The 22704-nt window shown below is 37.2% G+C and overlaps 1 pseudogene; it reads left to right on the top strand.

Moving 5' to 3' along the window:
• The first annotated feature begins 6615 nt into the window (after window positions 1-6615).
• Window positions 6616-7921, top strand: LOC109377593 (cleavage stimulation factor subunit 1 pseudogene; annotated as a pseudogene).
• The last annotated feature ends 14783 nt before the right edge of the window (window positions 7922-22704 follow it).

Below are 22704 nucleotides of genomic sequence, written 5' to 3'. Positions count from 1 at the left end.
CTTCGAGGTGTAAAAAGTATAACTATTGCACTGTGTTGTATAGCTTAAACTAATTCTAAAAAATGTGTATTTCATAATAAAAAATAATTAAAAGAAAAAAAGAGATATTAAACTAATTAGATTTTTTGGCATTTTAAGTTAAATGGGAAGCACTGTCAAATAAAAAGTAATAATAACCTTATTGTATGTTATGTCTGTATAGGTAAATGTTATAAGTGTAACAGAGAACCTACATAATTCCTAGAAATCTGATATGACTTAGTATAATGTTATCACTCATAATTTTAGTTATTACCTTGGAATGTTATGTGTCATAGAAATTACCAAATTTCCTTGTCATTTCCATTCTAGTGGATTGTCATTAGATCTTCAACAATGAATAACAAATAAATAATCTTCTTACTGCTTTTCTCTTACCTTCTGAAATTGCTGTCATCAAAATTGAGGCTCACACTAAAAGGACAGAACCCAAGTATCAGGAAAATGCCCTAGCTGAATTTCATGCAAAAGCAGTGCAACAAAATTTTTAAAGATGGTGGCACATGTGGATGAAGTCCATTCTGCTTCTGCAAGAAATGACTACTTATTACCAAAACTTTACCATCCTGATGTCCTTGTAACAGAGCAACAGTCTACTCCTGAAACAGAAATTAGGATAGGTAAGCTATGGCTGTAAGTTAAATCGTCAAGGCTATGGAAAAATCAAGAAGGCTAATTGGCTTTTCCAAATGACAAACACCATTATTCAGTTTTTGCATTCCTTTATCTGTCATAGTACATTTATGATGACTCAAATTATGAATAGATGTTGCTATGGCCAACACCACATAACGCACCTGGATTAACACTTCTGAGACAGTTGAAACTCAGTTACTTAAAATCACTGAGCAAGTCACTTGGTTTGAAAAGGTGACTCCTTCAACAGGATCTTTCTTTGACTTATTTGTTTTTTATTGGTTTATGCCTTGGGGACCATGGCTCTAAAGTGCAATCCAAACATTGGGAAGTTTCTTGCTTATAATTATGCTATTAATCTCCCTGGCACATTGTATCCTTTTAAAAGCTTTAAATGCATGTTCACAGCTGCTGACTGCCAGGCAAATGAGCTCCTTAAGGCTGGATGATTCAAAAAGGAACAAAGTGAATTGCTGACCTAAAGTTTAATTAAACAAAACATTATGACCTATATGGGCGGCTGGATAAGCTCAGTTGGTAAGAACACAAGTTCTGAACAACAAGCCTGCTGGTTTGATTCCCACATATACAGCTAATATTGTGAACAATGGCTCGACTTGGAGCTGGGCTGCCATGAGTGGCTGATGGCTGGCGACAGACTACCTCAGCCGGGTAGAACGTAATGATCATAATACTAAAATGGGCCAATGGCCGGTGTCCTCCACAACTAGACTGAGACCTATAGATACCATGTCAAGGATCAAGAAAGCTATGATGACCACAGACTGGTAGCTGAAATTGGCTCTTAATGCCTTACATTTTGATTACATCTCTCAGGCTGAGTTTGCTCTAAAGGGAGAAAGTGTTTTAAAAAAGTTGTTATAGGTTCTTGCTAGATAGGATGCTGCTCAATTCATGAATTGTTCAATAAAGCCAATTAGATCTTCAAATTTACTTGATTGAATCTGTTCTTTAACATCTACCATGCCTTCTTTGAGGAAATTTAATATTAATTCCAAATTGAATTGTATTCATGAACTCAATTGCTTCCTGAATTTGACAGACAAAAAAATACTGCCAATAAAGCACCATACCCACAGCAATTTACAGTTTTTAAAATGCATTCTACTATTCAGTCACTCCAGATATAATAACATTGCTGCATCATGCTCAAAGTCATGTTTTTTGTAATCTTCCTTAAAACTATCAAGGTGAAAAAGGCCATATAAGTATATCAAAATTGTCATCTTAATGATCAGAAAAATGTCAGTTTAAATATAGATGCAATTTTTGCTCATTTAATTGTCCAAGACATTTTTTAAATTATGTTACTAGATTGAAGAGGGATAGTATAGGGAAATTTCCTTAATCAGTAAAGTTTGAACATAAAATGTTAAAATTCTTCTGGAGAATAATTTAAAAATAAGTAACACAAACATTAACTAAATGTGCATATTCTCTCTAATAGCTATTTCAGCATTCAAATCATCATTTAGCTATTGTGGAAGTCAGTATTTGGTTTTCCTCTACTTTTGAGCAAACAGGAGCACTGACTAGAATTCTCTACTTCTTTGAGGTTAAATGTGGCCATAGGATTTGTTCTAGTCAGTAAAATGTGAGCATCTATGTTTCACTTCTAGGCAAAAGCATTTAAGAGCCAGTAAGCTAATTTTCTATATTCTCATTTCCTGCCAAAATGTTTGTGAAAGTACATGTTGATAGGGCCATGTTAGAAAATGATGGAGCCTCAGTAAGTTTGGGTCTCTACTTAATCATATCACTTCTGTCAACCTATAATGTAGTTGTAGTGCACACAAGAAATAAACTGCTATTTTAAGCTATAGAGATTTCCAAGTGTTTTTATCACAACATATTCTAGCCTATCTTGACTGATAGAGTAGTTTATACTGAAAAATAATTTTTGGGCTGGCCGAGTCGCTTAGTTTGTTAAGAGTTAGCTTAAGAACGTGAGCCCGTTTCAACAGGGCCTCTGGTTCGATTCCCACACGGGCAAGTGATGCTGCACCCAAGCTGAGCTGCCACTGAGCTGTCAAAAGGTGGGAGGATGGCTTAGCTGGTGAAAGCACATGCTCTTAACAACAAAGTTGCTGATTTGAACATGGCACCTTGAGCTGAGCAGCCGGGAGCTGCCAACAAGAGGCAGGTTGGTGACTGGACTTGGAGCTGTCTAGCTGTGCCCTCCACAACTAAGATTGAAGGACAACAATTTGTCTGTCCCCCTTCTCCAATTCCCCAATAAAAATCTTTAAAAACAAATCTATTTTTTTAAAAAAGCCACCTCAGATAGTATGCATCTTCAGCATGAAGTGGATAAGTCTGATTTATTTCCTTTAACTTTCCCAGCAGATGGGCAACTGTTCTTTTACTCACAAACCTCCTTTTAAAAGTAGGGGATTCAAGCCAAGAATCTGAGGAGTAATCTTTAATCATTTATGTAGAGCTCTGGGAAGAACAGAGACAATTGTTATGCAACTCACAGAAGAGCACTCAACCTTCTCTTTTAAACTTCATTTTGGCTCCACCTCTTCAGTTTCACGTACTAGATGCATTTTGAAAGGTGACTCTAATATAATAGATATCTTTTTTGGAAGTGAAAAAATGCTTCCTTTATTATATAAAGCCAATACAGTTACATATAAGTTCAACTATTTTTACATCTTTATATTGTTCAAAGTGTTATGCCTGTAAGTTAAACAATCACTTCCATATATCATCAGGTAGTGGCCTTCCTTTGAATGTCATCATCTGTCATATCTGCTCCTTATTTCACCTACAGTTCACAAACTGCTCTAAGAAATTAAGACATTCTCACAGGTCCCAGAGCAAGCATACAGCTAATGTTGTTCCACATAACAGGTATCTTTTAATAAGAATAAAAAATTCCCTGTACTTAAGAGAGTTAAACCACTGAATGCTCATATCATGATGACAATTTATGCCTCTTATTATTGCCACAATGCTTCCCTACAAATTCCCATGGGGAAGAGGCATTATATGTCCAAAAATAGGATACATCATTACAGTATCTGTTTATGTGTACATATGAGCAGTTTGTTTGATGCTTTTTTTAAAATTTCATGCTTTTATTTATAACACATTGCCACCAAAAATCAGAAATGTCAATAAAATTGATACAGTGTTTAAAAAGTTCACAAATTGATAATGTCTAAAGCCAACAAGGGCCACAAGGGGAATATTCAATTTTAACCAGAAATATTAACTAGAATATTCCATTTTAACCAGAAAATAATCTCTTCTTCCCACACTTAAACATCCCTGTTGCTGCTTGGATCACTAAGGTAAAAAGGGGAAGACATAACAGTCATTCAAGAAAACATTTACTGAATATCTATTACATGTATGTATTGCCATGATACAGTGATGAACTAAAATAGTTCCTGAGGACATAATCTCTGTCTTCCTGGTAATTACAGGAGAAAATATAAGGGAATAATAGCTGCAAACCAAAATATATACAAAGTGTTATGGGTCTTGGGTGATGGAGGGTGATGAATGAGGAGCAGATTGACAATAAATATTACTTTTTGGTACTGTGGAGAATAGGCTGAGGAAATGAAAGATTAAAATCAGACAGACTGAGTTAGAAAGCTATTGCAAGAGGGAATTTACTGCAACATAATAAAGGCCAAATATGAAAACCCACAGCTAGCATCATACTCAATTGTGAAAAGCTAAAACTGTTTTCTTTAAGAACAAGACAAGGACGTCCACTTTAACCACTTTCATTCCACACAGTACTGGAAGTACTAGTCACAACATTCAGACAATAAAAAGAAATAAAAGGCATCTAAATTGGAAAGGAAGAAGTAAAACTTTCATTATTTGCAGATGATATGATACTATACATAGAGAACTCTAAAGATTACACACACACACCAACATACACACACAAACTATTAAGACTGATAAATAAATTCAGTAAAGTAGCAGGATTAATATTAAGAAATTGGTTACATTTTCATACACTAATAACAAATTATCAGAAGGAGAAATTTTTTTAAATACGATTTACAATTGCACAAAAGAAAAAATACCGAGGGCTGGCCAAGTGGTGCGTTGGTTAAGAGCTGGCTTGGGACACCAGCTCTGAGCATCACGGCCCTGGTTCGGATCCCACATATGAGGGCCAGTGACACTGCCCTCTACAGCTAAGATGGTGAACAACAGCTCAACCTGGAGCTGAGCTGCCGTGAGTCGCCATCAGCCAGCGTGAGTGGCCAGCAGCCAGTGTGAGCTGCCAAGAGCCACCGTGAGTGGACGTTCAATGGCAAGAGATCAATATGCCTCACCCAGGAAGAGTGCAATGATAATACCAACATGGGCCAGTGAAGCAACATCCTCCACAACTAGACTGAAGAACAAAAGAACAGCAACTTGTCTGTTTCCCTTCCCCCGATTCCCCAGATCTGTTTACCTCCCCCAATTCACCAATAAAAATTTTTTTAAAAAAAGAAAGAAAAAAAAAACACCAAGGAATACTTTAAACCAAGGAGGTAAGACTTGCACATGGAAAATTATGACACATTGACAAAAGAAATTAAGGAGATACAAATAAATGGAACCATAAAACGTGTTCATGGATAGGAAGAATTAACATCATTAGCATGCCTATACTACACAAAGCAGTCCATAGATTCAGTGCAATCCCTGTCAAATACTAATGGCATCTTTCACAGATTTAGAAAAGATAATTCTAAAATTTATATGGAATCACAAAATATCCTGAATAACCACAGCAATCTTGAGAGAAAAAAAAGTTGGAGATATCACACTACCTGATATCAAAGCACACTACAAGGTTATAGTAATCAGAACAGCATGTTCCTGGCATAGAGACAGACACAGAGATCAATGGAACAGAATCAAGAGCCCGGAAATGATTCCATGCCTATATGGTCAATTAATCTATGACAAAAGAGGTAAGAATATACAATATGATAAAGACAGTCTATTCAATAAGTGGTGTGGGAAAACTGGACATACACATGCAAAAAAAAATGAAAAGAGCTCCCTCTTACGCCATATACAAGAATAAATTCAAAATAGATTAAAGACATAAATGTAATACCTAAAACTATAAAACTCCTGGAAGAAAACATAGTCAATAAACTCTCAGATATTGCTCTTAGTGGGACTACATCAAATTAATACAGTTTTGCACAACAACAAAAAACCATCGACACAATAAAAATACAACCTACTGAATGTGGGAAGATATTTTCCAATGATATATCTGATAAGGAGTTAATATACAAAATTTATAAAGAACTCATACAACTCAACACCAAACAAACAAACAAACCAGAAAAGTCAAACACAAACAATATAATTAAAAAATGTGCAGAGGGCCTGAATAGACATTTCTCCAATGAGGACATATATATGGCCAATAGACATATAAAAAGATGCTCAGCATCACTTATCATCAGATAAATGCAAATTAAAACCACAATGAGATGTCACCTCACACCTATCAGAATCACATTCATCAATAAATCCACAAACAGCAAGTGTTTGTGAGAATGTGAAGAAAAGAGAACCTTCCTGCACTGTTGGTAAGATTGCAAATTAGTGCAGCACTATGAAAAACAGTATGGAGGTTCCTCAAAAAAATTCAAATAAAAGTACTTTATGATCCAGCAATTCCACTTCTGGATATCTATCTGATGAATTCCAAACCACTAATTCAGAAAAATATACCCCTACCTTCATTGCAGCATTATTTACAATAGCCTAGATATGGAAGCAAGCTAAGTGCCCATCAATAGATGATTGGATAAAGACATTGTACACAATGGAATATTACTCAGCCATAAAAAATGAAATTTTGGTACCTCCATTTTTTCTCGGAGAGAGCAGGAGACCATGAGAACCATACTAGTGCCTGGCAGACTCAAAATGGGCTTGAAGGACTGCCAGATTAGCCAGCTGCTGTATGACAGCTAAATCAGCATTGTCAATGGCCCCATCAATGAAAGCAAGCCACAGTCTGTCTCTGTGCCCTCAGAGCAGCTCCTGCATCTCATCAAACTAGGAATGAAAAAAGATGATACTGCAGTTCAGTATGCAATTGGTCGTTCAGATATAGTTGTCTGGGGCACAGAAATTGATGTGAAATTTGATGCAGATGCCCAGACTATGTTCCCAGAGGCTTCAGAGTATGAAACCTGTTATGTTACATCCCATACAGGATCATGCCATGTAGCTACCTATAGTAGAGATGTGTAGTTAACAGCCACTGGATCTGCTGACTCTTTCGTAAAGATACTCAATAAAGAAAGAATGTTGTCCAAAAGTTCCATGCCCATGGACCTCATGAAGAATGCAGTTGCACAGCAGAGTATGGAAAGCCACCCAGTGTTTTGGACTCTTTATGACCACGTGGATGAAGTCACATGTCACACTTTCCACCTAACAGAAGAGATCTTTGCCTCTGGTTCAAGGGATTACACACTTAAATTATTTGATTATTCCAAACAATCTGCAAAAAGGGCCTTCAAATACATCCAGAAGCTGAAATGTTATTCTCCATCTCTTTTCACCCTTCCGGAGACTTTATACTTGTTGGGACTCAGCATCCTACTCTTCAGCTTTATGATATCAAGACATTTCAGTGTTTTGTCTGTTGCAATCCACAAGACCAGCACACTGATGCCATATGTTCCATCAATTACAATCCTCCTGTCAATATGTATGTGACTAGTAGCAAGGACGGCTGCATCAAGTTATGGGATGGTGTTTCAAATCAATGCATCACAACTGTTGAGAAAGCTCATGAGAGTGCTGAAGTTTGTTCTACCATTTTTTACAAATATTCTAAATACATTACTTCAAGTGGAAATGACTCTATAGCTAAACTTGGGGAAATACCAACAGAACGAATGTTGGTCAGATACATAGGCACTTGCTTGAGTCTGTGGCAGTTACACTGGATGCAGGCTGTCTTCAACCATGGGGAGGACTATGTGCTGCTGCCTGGCAAAAAGATTATCAGTCTCTGCTACTGTGACTCGCCAACAACATCGGGTGCTGTATCATGCACTCACTCACAAACTCGGGCTTCATGACCTGCAGCGATGACTTCAGAGTGAGGTATTGGTACCCGGAGTTCAACCACAAACTAGATCTGCCCTCCTTACATAGGGTTCTTTTCTTGAGGACTCTGTCACTCCTTCCCTTTGTGTCCCGTCACCAGCCTCAGTAACAAGTCATCCAATCATCTTGACAGTTGGGCTGCCACCTCTGCATCCTTCTTGGATTCATACAAAATAATCTTTTTTTTTTACCTTGATGTAGAATTATGGTTGGAAAAGTGGGAATCACAGATCTGTGCAGTTCTGCATTCACTGATAATTACAGTGTGAGTTTCACTGGTTTTGTAAATACAGGACTTTCCATTTCTCTTTCTAGATCTCAAGTGGACCTGTATGAGGAATTTTCATTGGGTTCTTTTATCTTTTTTTTTTTTTAGCTGATCCATCCTGCCACCTGTTTTCAGCTCAGCAGCAACTCAGCTCGGGCCGGGAATGGAACCAGCGACCTGTTGCTCAGAGCTTGCACTCTTGAGCGAGCTCTAAACCAACTGAGCCACTTGGCCAGCCTCTGGGTTCTTTTATTTTTCATGCCTATTCTACTTCCTCTTTGTATGTTTCCTTTCATAATATGTTTTGGTGGATAAGTAAGCATACCACTCTGAGAATCAAGAGTTTTGTGACATAGTAAAATCATTTTAGAGAATCTATCAATTCTATTCTAAAATGACATCATTCTGAAAATAAAGCTCAGATCTGAAATTTAAAAAAAAGAAATTTTACCATTTGTGACAAATGGATGGACCTGGAGGGTATTATGCTAAGTGAAATAAACCATTCAGAGAAAGACAAATACCATATGATTTTACTTATATGTGGAATCTAAAGAACAAAATAAATGAACAAATAAAACAGAAAGAGACTCAGAGATACAAAGAACAAACTAATGGTTGCCAGGGAGCTTGGAGGGAAAGGTGAAGGGATTATGAAGTACAAATTTGTAGTTACAAAATAGCCACAGGTATGTAAAGTACAGCTCAGGGAATATAGTTAATAATAAAGTATCAATTGTAACTATGTATGGTGCCTAGTGAGTGCTAGACTTATTGGGGATAATGCTTTGTAGGTTATATAAATGTCTAACCACCATGCTGTACACCTGCAACTAATATAAAATAATATTGAATATTAACTGTGATTGAAATATAAAATTTTTAAAAAGTTATTGCAATAGTTAAGTCAATAAACAATGAATTCCTAGTATTAAATGGCAGTGGCAGTAGGAGTGGAGAGATGGAATGTGGAATGTATATACAACATTGTTTTCAACAGACCTTGGAGATTGGTAGTATACTAAAAGATATGGGACAGAAAACATTTAAGTATGTAACACAGGTTTCTGGTTTCAGCAACTAGGTAGATATAAGTTTCCTCAAATAAACAAAATAGTAAGTACTCAGGGGTGAAGAGGGAAGCAGTTATCCAAAAAGAAGGAAAACATAGTAAGTTCAAGATATGTTTATATTAGGTACCAACCATGATTCTTAATGTCACTAATACAGCTTGTTCTTCTCCAAACGTACCATCTTTCATAGTACTGTATTTGCTTTTCAGCATTTACCATATTTGGTAAATATTTTATTTAACCAAATCCAAAACATCTTTAATTACAATGCATACAAATATTTTGTATATTAATAAAAAAAGGAAGGAAATTCTTCTCATGACATTAATTCAGACACATCCCAATTACATAGATATTAAAATGTGAAAAACTGGAAATCTCAGAATCAATGAAATTAAATATTCTGTTTATATATTTGTTTCGTTATTTGTTTGGTATGTTCCACTAAAAAGTAACTTCATGAAGACGTAGGCATTGTTCATTTTACTCATTTTTGGATTCTTGGCAGCTAGCAAAAGAACTGGCAAAATAGTATATGCCCAGTAAATATGTGTTGGTTTTGAAGAAGTGAGTGTAGAGGAGGAGAGGAGATAAGAGTAAGCAAACATATGTATGGTCTGTGATGTCATAGGGCATATGTTCTATTGAGCCAACCTAAAGGACTGATGTTATCAAGTAATTTTAATGGACAAATGCAAGGTGTTATGGGGAATGTATAAAAAAGGGTAGGAGCATAATATGAAGGGTCAAGAATGCCTTCTTGAAAGAAGAAAGTCGTAGTGTTTCACCACCATCCTGAATAATGAACAAGAGTGAGTTAGATAAGGAAAGTGGGAAATGAGTGTTATAACACAGAACAGTATATGCAAAGGTCCTGAGGTGAAAGACAATATGATATATTTGAGAAACTCCAACATTATAGTTGGAGTATAGTAAGTGAGAAAAGTGTCAGGAGATGAGAGTAGAGGGTACTGAAGAACTATTTTTTAATTGAAATATAATTAAAATATTATAAATCTATGCTTTTAAAGTATACAATTAACTATGTTTTAACATATTCACAAAGCTATATAATCACCAATACTATCTAAACCAAGAACAGTTTCATCACTCCAAAAAGAAGTCCCACACCCATTAGCATTTTCTTCTTCCTTCTCCCAGTCCCTGACAACCATTAATGTACTTTCTGTCTCTTTTGCCTTCTTTGGACATTTCATATAAATGAGAGCATACAATATGTGGCCTTTTGTGTCTGGTTTCTTTCATTTTAGCATAATGTTTTCAAGGCTCTTCCATGTCTCAGCATATATCAGTAATTCATTTATTTTTACAGCTGGGTAATATTCCTTTGTATGAATAATATCACATTTGTTTATCTATTCATCAGGTGATGGACACTGGACTGCTTCTACTTTTTGGCCATTATGAATAATACTTCTAAGAACATTTGTGTACAAGTTTGTGTGGGCATATATTTACAATCTCTTTGGTATATACCTAGGACTGGAACTGTTGAATCCAATGGTAACAGTTTAACTTTCAGTAACTAGAGAGTCAGATTTTACTGCTTCATGTAGGCCATAGAATTATTTTGCATTTATCTTTGTTGAACAACAGGAAACTATTGGGTTGTCAGAAAAGTCATGATACATTTTTGCAATGAAAAACAGAAAAAAATACGTCATGACTTTTATGACAGCCTAATAGTAAAGGACTTTTAAAAAGGGCATGGTATTATTTGACTTACATTTTCAATACCTGTTTTGACCACTATGTGGAGAATGGGTTGAAAGAAGACAATAATGGATAAAGGAAAATTAATTAGAAGTCTATTGCAAGACTTAGGGAAGCAGATGATGGCTAGAAATAGAGAAGGTAGTGGCAGTGGATTTGGGAGGACACAGATAGATTTGAGACATGCTTGGAAGTAAAATTAACCTAATGTCATCATTGATTAGATATTGCAAGAGAGAGGGAGGTGTTAAAGATGATTCACAGGTTTGCAATTACTAATGACCTCTGCTAGAACAATTTCCATAGATTGGTAGGAGAGAAAGCCAGATAGCAATGCATCAATTCAACAAATATTTATGGAGTAACGACTATGTACGAAGTATAGATGATATATAGTAGTGCATAGAATAGACAAAAGTCCCTGTCCTCATAGAGCTTAAAATTTGGCAGGGGAAGAAAGAGATTGTGCAAAAGAAGTCAAATAAATCAATCATATAGTATTTTGCAAAATGATAAGTGTTACAGATAAAAATTATTTGAAATAGTAAAGCTTATCTCTAAATAAATGATAGCAATAAATATTAAATGAAACCACTGAGTACCACATACTGTTTGTTCTATGTGCTCTGCATATATTTACTCATATACAAGGTGTGATCAAACAATACAGTGAATGTTTAAATAAAAAAATTACTACAATATAAAACACTTTGCCATCAACCTCCCACAAAATACTCCCTCTCACTTTGAATACACTTAGCCCATCCTTTTTGCCACCTTCTGAAGCAGTTCTGGAAGTCCTATTTTGTGAGTGTCTTTAGTTTGTTCTCATGGCTGCCTTGATATCTTGAATTGATTCAAAGTGTTTACTTTTCATGGTCATTTTGACTTTGGGGAAGAACCAGAAGTCACACAGTGCCACATCTCATGAATAAGGTGAATGTGGACACACCATAATGTTATTATTTATCAAAAATTGCCATACCAGAAGCAATGTGTGACATGAAACCTTTGCATTGTGACCACAAAATACAGTGAATGCTGTTGCCAAGTGGCATCCAATGGTAAGACAGGGATCTTCAATAGGGAAATAGGGCATTAAACCTTAGTAACAGTGTGTTGTCACTGTGTGACAATTTCCCACTTGGCCATTGCAGTCTGTCGTGTGTGAGCTACAGTTGAGAGAAGTTGTGTTTTCAAGTGTACCACAAATCATCCTCCATCATGACAATGCTCAGTGTCACACATCACTTCCGGTATGTGGCAATTTTTGTCAAAAACATCATGGTGTGTCCCCCTCCACCGTATTCACTGGATCTGGCACCATGTGACTTTTGGCTCTTCCTCAAAGTCAAAATGATTCAGGACACAGAGGAAGCCATGACAGCATAAATAAAGACATGCTCTAAACAAGATATCCAAAACTGCTTCAGAAAGTGGCAAGAATGGCGGGATGTGTGTTCAAAGCGAGGGGGAGCAATTTGAAGGGGATTAATGGCAATGTGTTTTTTACTGTAATGTTTTTTATTTAAACAGTCATAGTTTTTTTATCACACCTCATAAACTTTACAACACTATGAGATAAGAACAACTCTTATTCCCATTACACAAATATGAAAACTAAGGCACATACTTTTTTTAAGTAAGCCCATGTTCACTCAGTTTGTAATTGAAATGGTGGAAATTCAAACTAAGATTTCTGGCTCCAAAGTTTGAGCTTGTGACCACTACCTATACTGAAAATGAGATATAGAATACTGTCTATCTCAATATGTAGCACCAAAGGAAGATTTTATTTTTAATCAAAGCTATTTAAGTATATTTATAGAATAAGTCATAGGAGGTAATGAAGACTGCAATCATTTATAGAGGGAATTATTTTTTAAAATCTCAGGAAACTAAGAGGTTTAGAGAAGAAAATGGTGTTTGGGATACTTTCTAAGGGTAAAATTATCTTATGTATATTACCTGTTTCTAATATTCAAGTGGAGAGGGTTAAAGAGGAGCCTCACTCTGGCACTTTGGGTATATTTTTAGTCAGCCTCTCTAGATTATTCTGCCTATTGGTCCTCTTGGTCCTCCAAAAATCCACATGAAAAAAAGAAATACATATACAAATATAAGTAAGATAAGAAATATACAAATAAGCCTGAAGCTTACACTGAAGCAGAATAATCAAAGCTAAGTTACAGTGAGGTACCACAAAGGGAAGAAAAACTTTCAGTGCAGAACTTCCCTCTCCTTCATGATTTTTTTCTGGAAAATCCTCGAATGAGGTCCAAAAGTGTGGGGATTAGTCAAGAGCCAACTTTCCCTACTTCAATTGCTGTCTCCCATTTCTTAGTCAATATTGTAACTAATATCACCAAGATGACCCCAACACCTCAGAACTTAGTCCAGTTCCTTTATTTGGTGTGGAAATATTGTGACCTCCTTCTTTATATACAGATCTGGATATGCAGAGGGAATGAAGGTGAATAATTGTGGTCAGGTGAGAATCCAACTACCACAAGAACTCAATAAAAGGAAAGTTCCAAAAAATAAAGTATTGAACTACACTGAATATTAATATCTGGCTACAGTAAGCAAGGCTTACTAAACATTAACTCAGAAAAAGGTATCCTGTAGTATCAAGCTAGAGAAAAATGCTGAGGCATAAATGTGCCCTTTTTAATCTCTAAAAGCTCAACCCACCATCTGCCTCTTTAATGCATGAACAATTTTTGGAAAGGGCCAGGAAAGAGCAAACCTCTTGATTTAAAAAGAACAGGGAGATGAGAAAAATGACGAACCTGGGGACATGTTCTATAAAAATTCTGTGGATGTTAGTACTCCCTTTTTTATTCTTGAACTGACATGAGTCAGCCACCCCCACCAAAGAATATGCTTCCAAAGCTGCCTGCCTACTTAAATTAATCACATCAAGATTTAAAAATCTTAAATGAGTTTGGAAAGGGTTGATTTTGATTGAGAATGAGTGGGTTAAGGGGATGTTTAAGGACTAGTACCTGCTAATTATCTTCCTCATACCGCAGGCTTCTATAACCAGTACCAATTGCAGACTCTCTAGTGTTGAACACTAAAACTGGCTAATCCCAGTCTTAGAAAACCTACCCCAATTTAGGGGGAAAAATGACCAGCCACCAGTATGAGCTGCAGCATGCAGTTTTATTTACCCCAAGATAAACAACTCAGGGCAAAATTTGGGATTTTTCTTGGAAAAAAATATCATTTGTGGAATAGTAAAAAGAATGGAGACTGTTACAAAAATGAAATGCTTGCCACATGGAAATATAATTTATGTACAGCTATTGCTGAAAGACTAAGGGATGAAAGGATCCATAGTGTGGGAAGCCATTTTATTCTCTAGCAATGGTATTGAAAAGGTAAAAGCCTACAAACACTAGTGTACATTTTTTATTTAATTAGTTTCAGTTATACAACACAGGGCAATAGTTATATGTTTTACCCCTCAAAGTGACAAACCCCTCCCCCAATCCGCTGCCTCACTCCCCCCCCGATATCATACATATCTATTACAATTCCCTTGACTCCACTCCCACACTATACTCCACATCCCGTGACTCTCTCTCTCTCTCTCTCTCTCTCTCTCTCTCTCTCTCTATATATATATATATATATATATATATATATATATATATATATATATATTCTATTACAGTCGACATACAATATTACACAACATCAGCTTCAGGTGTACAGTGCAGTGATCAAGCCTCTTCCCCATCCATGAAGTAGTCTCCCTAACAAGACTTGTGGCCATCTGACACCCTACAAAATATTTACAACATTATTAATTATATTCCCCAGACTGTCTTTCATATCCTTGTGGCAATATTGTAGTTACGTATTTATTCACTCTAATCCCTTCTCCTTCTCCCTCATCCCACCCCCCTCCCAACTAGCAACCATCAGTTTTTCCTCTATATCTCTGAGACTATTTCGGTTTACTTTGCTTGTTCTTTCAGTTTTTTAGATTCCACATATAAGTGAGATCATATGGTATTTGTCGTCCTCCGACTGAATTATTTCACTTAACATAATGTTCTCTAGGTCCATCTATATTGTTGCAAATGCAATGATTTCACTCTTTTTTATTGCAGAGTAATACTCCATTGTATAAATGTACTACAGTTTCTTAATCCAGTCGTCTACCGATGGGCGTATTGGTATTTCCAAGTCTAGGGTATTGTAAATAGCTCTGTGATAAACATAGGGCTGCATATATTTTTTCAAATTAGCGTCTTGGGTTTCTCTGGATAGATACCCAAGAGTGGAATTGCTGGGTCATACAGTAGTTCCATTTCCAGTTTTTCAGATACCTCCATACTGATTTCCATAATGGCTGCACCAATCTGCAGTCCCACCAACAGTGCACCAGGGTTCCCTTTTCTCCACAATCTCACCAGCACTTGTTGTTTGTTGATTTATTGAAGATAGCCATTCTGACCAGAGAGAGGTGGTATCTCATTGTGGTTTTTATTTGCATTTATCTAGTGATTAGTGAGGTTGAACATTTTTTCATATACCTGTTGGCCACCTGTATGTCCTCTTTAGAGAAGTGCCTCTTCATATCCTCTGCCCTTTTTAAAATTGGATTGTTTGTTTTTTTTGGTGTTGAGTTGAATGAGTGTTTTATAAATTTTGAATATTAACCTCTTATCAGATATATCGTTAGCAAATATGTTCTCCCATTCAATAGTCTGCCTTTTTGTTTTATTGATGATTTCCTTTGCTGTGAAACAACTTTTAAGTTTGATGTAATCCCATAGGTTTATTTTTTCTTTTATTTTTCTTGCCCAAGGGGATATATTAGTAAAAATATCACTGAGGGTAATGTCTGCAAATTTACTCCCTATGTTTTCGTCTAGGAGTTTTATGTTTTCAGGTCTTACATTTAAGTCTTTAATCCATTTTTAATTTCTTCTCATATATGGTGTACTTAGGTGGTCCATTTTCATTTTTTTGCATGTGTCAGTCCAATTTTCCCAGCACCATTTGTTAATTAGACTATCTTTACTCCAATGTAAATTCTTGCTTCCATTATCATAGATTAAGTGACCATATATAAATGGGCTTATTTCTTGGCTCTCCATTCTGTTTCATTGATCTATGTTTTTGTTTTTATGCCAGTACTGTACTGTTTAGATTACTATAGCCTAGTAGTATGATTTGATGTCAGGTAGCATGGTACCTCCCACTTTGTTCTTATTTCTCAAGATTGCCGTGGCTATTAGATTGCCGTGGCTATTAGGGGTCTTTTATGTTTCCATATAAATTTCAGGATTATATGTTCTATTTCTTAGAAAAATGTCCTTGGTGGTTTGATAAGAATTGCATTGAATCTATATATTGCCTTAGGTATTATTGACATTTTAACTATATTAATTCTTCCTATCCATGAACATGGTATGTATTTCCATTTATTTGTATCTTCTTTGATTTCTCTCTTCAACGTCTTATAATTTTCTGAGTACAGGTCTTTTACTTCTTTGGTTAAATTTATTCCTAGGTATTTTATTGTTTTTCAAGCAATTGTAAGTGGGAATGATTTCTTGATTTCTTCTACTGATAGTTTATTATTGGTGTATACAAATGCAACTGATTTCTGAATATTAATTTTGTATCCTGCTACCTTACTACATTCACTTATCAGTTCTAACTGTTTCTCAGTGAGGTCTTTGGGATTCTCTGTATATAGCATCATGTCATCTGTATGTAGTGACAATTTTACTTCCTCCTTTCCAATTTGGATGCCTTTGGTTTCATTTTCTTGTCTGATTGCTGTAGCTAGAACTTCCAGAACTATGTTGAATAGAAGTGGTGAAAGTGGGCAGCCTTGTCTTGTTCCTGATTTTAAGGGGAAAGCTTTCAGCCTTTCCCCATTGAGTATGATGTTGGCTGTGCACTTATTATATATGGCCTTTATTAGGTTGAGATATGATCCCACTATTCCCTCTTTGCTAAGAGTTTTTATCATAAATGATTGCTGGATTTTGTCAAATGCTTTTTCTGCATCTATTGATATGATCATATGATTTTTGTTTTTCATTTTGTAAATGTGATATATTACGTTAATTGATTTGCGGATATTGAACCAACCTTGCATACCAGGAATGAATCCCACTTGATTGTGGTGTATGATGTTTTTAATGTGATGCTGAATTTGGTCTGCTGGTATTTTGTTGAGGATTTTTGCATGTATGTTTATTAGGAATATCAACCTGTAGTTTCTTATTTTTTGTAATATCTTTGTCTGATTTTGGGATCAGAGTAATAGTGGCCTCATGAAATGTGCTTGGGAGCCTTCCCTCCTGCATTTTTAGGTATAGTTTGAGAAGAATAGGTATTAATTCTTTTTTTTTCTTTCTTTTCTTTTATTTTCTTTTCTTACATTCAGTATTATTTTATATTAATTTCAGGTGTACAGCATAGTGGTTAGACATTTATATAATGTAAGAAGTGATCCCCCTGACTAGTCTAGTACCCATGTAGTATTAATTCTTTTTTGAATGTTTTATAAAATTCACCTGTGAATTCATCTGTTTCAGGACTTCTGTTTGTTGGAAGCTTGTTGAGTGCTGATTCAGTTTGTTTGGTAGTCATCAGTCTGTTTAGACTTTCTGTTTCTTCTTGGTTCAGACTTGGTAGATTGTATGCTTCTAGAAATTTTTCCATTTCTTCCAGATTGTTGGAATTTGTTGGTATATAGTTATTCGTAGTATTTTCTCAAAATTTTCTGTATTTCTGTGGTATCTGTTTTCACTTCTCCTCTTTCATCCCTGATTTTATTAATTTGGGTCCTCTCTCTCTTTTTCTTGGTGAGTCTAGCTAAGGGTTTGTCGATTTTGTTTATCTTTTCAAAAAACCAGCTCTTGGTTTCATTGATCTTTTGTATTTTCTTTTGGTCTCTATTTCATTTATTTCTGCTCTGGTCTTTATTATTTCTTTGCTTGTACTTCATTTGGGCTCATTTTGCTGTTCTTTTTCCAGTGTCTGTACATGCACAGATAGTCTGTTGATATGAGATTTTTCTTGTTTCTTTAGATAGGCCTGTATTGCTATGGATTTCCCTCTTAGGGTTGCTTTCACTGCATCCCATAGATTTTGTGTTGTTGTGTTTTCACTTTCATTCATCTCGTGATAGCTTTTGATTTGTTCCTTGATCTCATTTTTGATCCACTCACTATTTAGTAGCATGTTATTCAGCCTCCATGTGTTTGTGTGCTTTCCAGGTTTCTTTTTATAATTGATTTCTAGTTTTATAGCATTGTGGTCAGAGAAGATGCTTGATATGATTTCAATCTTCTTAAATTTATTGAGACTGGTTTTGTGCCCTAACATGTGGTCTATCTTGGAAAATGTTCCATGTGCACTTGAGAAGAATGTATATTCTGTTGCTTTGGCGTGAAATGCTCTAAAAATATCAATTAAATACAGCTGGTCTAAAGTGTCATTTAAGGCCACTGTTTCCGTGTTGATTTTCTGTCCTGAGGATCTGTCCATTGGTGACAACGGAGTGTTGAAGTCCCCTACTACGATAGTATTGCTGTTGCTCTCTGTCTTTATGTCTGTCAAAATTTGTTCTATATATTTAGGAGCTCCTATGTTGGGTGCATAGATGTTTACTAGGGTTACGTCCTCTTGTTGAATCGATCCTTTTATTATTATGTAGTGTCCTTCTTTATATTTTATGTAGTCTTCATTTTAAAGTTTATTTTGTCTGAAATAAGTATTGCTACCCCCGCTTTTTTCTCATTTCCAGTTGCGTGAAATATCTTATTCCATCCCTTTACTTTCAGTCTGTGTGTGTCTCTTGATCTGAGATGAGTCTCTTGTAAACAGCATATGCATGGGTCCTGTTTTCTTATCCACTCAGCCACTCTATGTCTTTTGATTGGAGCATTTAGCCCATTAATATTTAAAATGATTATTGATAGGTGCATGTTTATTTCCATTTTGTTATTTGTATTTCTGGTCTTCCTTAGTTAGCTTGTTTTACCCTTTCTATTGTTTAAAAAAGCCCTTTAAACATTTCTTGCAATGCCGGCTTGGTGGTATTGAATCCCTTCACCTTATTCTTTTCTGAGAAGTTCTTTATCTTTCCAATTTTAAGTGATAGCCTTGCTGGGTAGAGCAGTCTTGGTTGTTGGCCTTTATTTTGCATCACTTTGAATGTTTCTTGCCACTCTTTTCTGGCCTGTCTTTTCTGTAGGAAAGTCAGCTGTTAGTCTTATAGAAGTTACTTTGTATGTAACCTGCTGTCTTTCTCTTGCTGCTTTTAGGATCCTGTCTTTAACTTTTGCCATTTTTACTATGATGTGTCTTGATGTGGAACTGTTTGGGTTCAGCCTGTTTTGAACTCGGCACGTCATGGGCTTGTATGTCGATTTCCATCACCAGGGTAGGAAAGTTTTCAGTCATTATTTTTACAAATACATTCTCTATCCCTTGCTTTTTCTGTTCTCTTGCTGGTAATTCTATGATGTGAATGTTGTTGCGCTTGATGTTGTCCCACAGGTCTCTTAAACTATTTTAATTGTTTTTTATTCTTTTTTTCCTTTTATTGTTTTAACTGAGTGATTTTGCTATTTTGTCTTCTAAATCGCTGATCCGATCTTTTGCTTCATCTAATCTACTGATGATCCTTTTGAGTGTCTTCTTCATTTCACTTATTTTATTTTTAGTTCTAACTGGTTGTTTTTTATGATTTCTCCATCCTTCTTTATGTCCTCACTAAGTTCTTTAAACTTTCTTATCATCAGTGTTCTAAACTCTGCCTCTGAAAGGTTGGATACCTCTGTTTCTTTTAGTTCCCTTTCTAGAGGTTTCTTCTGATCTTTCACTTGGGACATGTTTCTTTGTTTCTTCATCCTGCCTGTTGCTCTGTGATTCTTTCGATGTATTAGGTAGATTTCCTATGCCTCTCAGTCGTTGCTGGGTACTCTTGTAGTATATGTCTTTTTTATTCGGATTGCACAGTCTCTGTATTCTCCTGTCTTGTGTGTTCCAGAGGTGTCACTGTTGAAGTTAATTTTTTATTGCTTTTGGCTTGTCAGAGGGTGAGATTGACCCTCAGACTGATTAGCTGGGAGAATTAGCTCTGTTCACAGTGTACGAGATGCTGTGTGTAGGTGGACCCCCTCAGAGGAGGTTTGGCCACTGTGGGCTGTTGTATCTGTGGAAAGTGTCTTTTGAGAGTGCAACTTGTAGGTCCAACCAGGTGGTACCCTGGTTTTGTCTAACATTTGCCTCTGGGTATATTGGTTCTTGTCTCTTGGGCGGGGCTTCCACTCAGAGCCATTGCAGACCTGCCTGTTACCAGTCCATAGGTACCTGTTAGGTGCCTCAAGGCTGTATGCAGTTGGCTACTGCCTGTGCTGAACCTAAGGTGATGTGGGGATGGTCTCTGTGTGAATTGAAGCTGGTTGTCCCTTATATTGGTCCTGAGGCATTTCAGGAAATGGCCCGGGGCCTCCTAGGCCTGTTGCCACTTCTCAGATGCCAGTTAGGCACATCTATTGAAAGAGGCTCTTTAGGGGCATGTGTCTGGCTATTTGACTGTGTATTGAGGGTGCCTCTGAGATGTGACACTAGTTTGGCAGGACGTAGTTCATGTGGGTTATGTGATGTGATTGGTAGTTTATAAGACTTTAATGCAGATTCAGGTCTTACACCAATACCAGGCCTGTGACCCCCTTGTATAGTGTCCCAAGGGCACTACATCCAGCCTCTACTTCACGCTTACAGATTCATAAAAGCTGCTCCTGAGTGGCCGTGGTGCAGAACACTATGAAGATGACTACAGGGCTCTGAAGACCACCTTCTATTGTAAAAAACCTTTTCCACTGTTTCTGGGGACAGGACCAGTCACCCTGTCACCCTGATTGCTGTTGGCAATGAAGCTGTAGGTGGGTGAGGTGGTGTAAAGGCTGTGGTCAGTGGTTTCTACAAACTCAGTGCAGTCTCAGATCCTGGACCAGTGCCAGGTCCATGTCCACTTCATAAAACAAAAACAAAACAAGGCCACCCTACTACACCAAAAAAACAAATACACTCCCACAGAAACTCAATAAGCAATGATCAGACAGGAGAAACAAAAGTATATCAAAGAGACACAAACACAAACACAAAAACATGAAAACAAGGCAGAATAATAGTGACCAAAGCAATATCCAGATAAACAAGTCTGAGAAACAATGACAAAAACAAAACAGATTGTAAAAAAAAGAAAGAAGTAAAAAAGTGAAAGAGAAAGGAAATAAAATAATAATAATAAAGAAGAAAAGGAGGAAGAAAAAAAGATTTAAAAAGAAACCAAGACTCTCCGCCCAGTTTTATCTGCAGACCACTTGCTCAGCAATTGAGTCTCCGGGCAACTCAGCACCAGCTATGTTGGGGGGAAGGGCTCAATGAGTAATGCACTGGCTTCCTTCTCAGGCTTGCAGTGAGCTTCCTGCAATTGGCTTCTGTGTTCTCTGGAACCGTGCTCATCACAAAAAATCTTCACAGGTTGTTGTGGGCTGTCTGTTGCTGCAAAAAAAACCTCTATGGCCTGTGGAGGTGGGAGCGAGGCACGAGGGGATCAGGGTGCCCCTGGCAACACAGCTCTAGGTGGGCAGAGCAGGCCCCAAAAACAGTATGGGTTGTGGTCAGTTGCCCCCACCAAGTCAGAGCAGCATGCACACCTGCACTGGCAACCAGCCAGCACAAATGCATCAGGAATTCCCCGGCTGGATAATGCAGGCTCACAGCTCCCATCTCAACACTCCCAGGAAAACTCCCAGTCTTAGCCTTTCCTAATCAACAACTCACAGATTAGGCAGAGCTGCCCGACAGCCAATCACCGACCTGACAACTTTGCACGTGCAGTGTGAAGAGAGAGGACTCGAGGCAGCCCGCGCACTCCCGTGTCTCAATGAGCAGCCTGTTGGAGCAGGAGTGTGTCTGTCAGGTGTTTCCCTCACTATGCAGCACAAGCAGTGCAGAGAGCGTGGACCCAAGGCAGCATGTGCACGCATGCACACACACACACACACCTGCGTCAATTCCACCAGACAAATGTGGTCCCAGAAATGACCCTCTGTGAAAGGGCGCAACCCTGAAAAAATGGTGCCCTCCTGTACACTACTCATGTGCAAGATCCACACCAGGAAACCAATGGTCCCAAAACTTCCAGCTCCCATGCGGAAGGAACTCAGTTCAGTCCTTCTCCACAGGCGCCTTTTCCCAGCTCACACAGCTACTCCCTCCACTAGGAACCAGCTGAGTGGTCACCGGTGAGTGAGTTCATGTGCCAGCTCCACTGGTTCTCTAGCCACCCTCAACCTCACTGAATTGAGCAAAGAGAGTCCTCACTAATTTCTACTGCCAGCTATCATGAAAATTATCTTCCCTGGAAAGGTGACTCTGGGCTGGTGAGCTCATTGTGGGGCCACAGGGTCTCTCCCCCAACTACAGAAGCCTCTCCATGACTGAGGTTTCCCTCATGGAGTTCGCCCTCTCTCATATCGGCCCCTTCTACCAGACTCAATGTGGCCTCTTAAAATCCTTTGTTTAGAGGTCCTGTTCATCTAGTGTTCAGGGGACTTCTGAGGTTGAATGTTGTATAAATAATTTGTAACTTTAGTGTGATCCTGGGAAGCAGTTGGCACAGCTTCCATCTATTCTGCCATCTTACTGGAAGTGTAGTGTACATTTTTATAAATGACTCTTATCTCTCTTCTCTCTTCCACTCACCTTTTGGCTGAAATCTAAATATGTATGTATACTAAATTTCTATTTTTCAGTGATATA

Source organism: Hipposideros armiger, unplaced genomic scaffold (assembly GCF_001890085.2).
Source record: "Hipposideros armiger isolate ML-2016 unplaced genomic scaffold, ASM189008v1 scaffold_1468, whole genome shotgun sequence".
Lineage (NCBI taxonomy): Eukaryota > Metazoa > Chordata > Mammalia > Chiroptera > Hipposideridae > Hipposideros > Hipposideros armiger.
The sequence above is the reverse complement of the archived record's forward strand: the minus strand, read 5'-3'. Positions and strand labels throughout refer to the sequence as shown.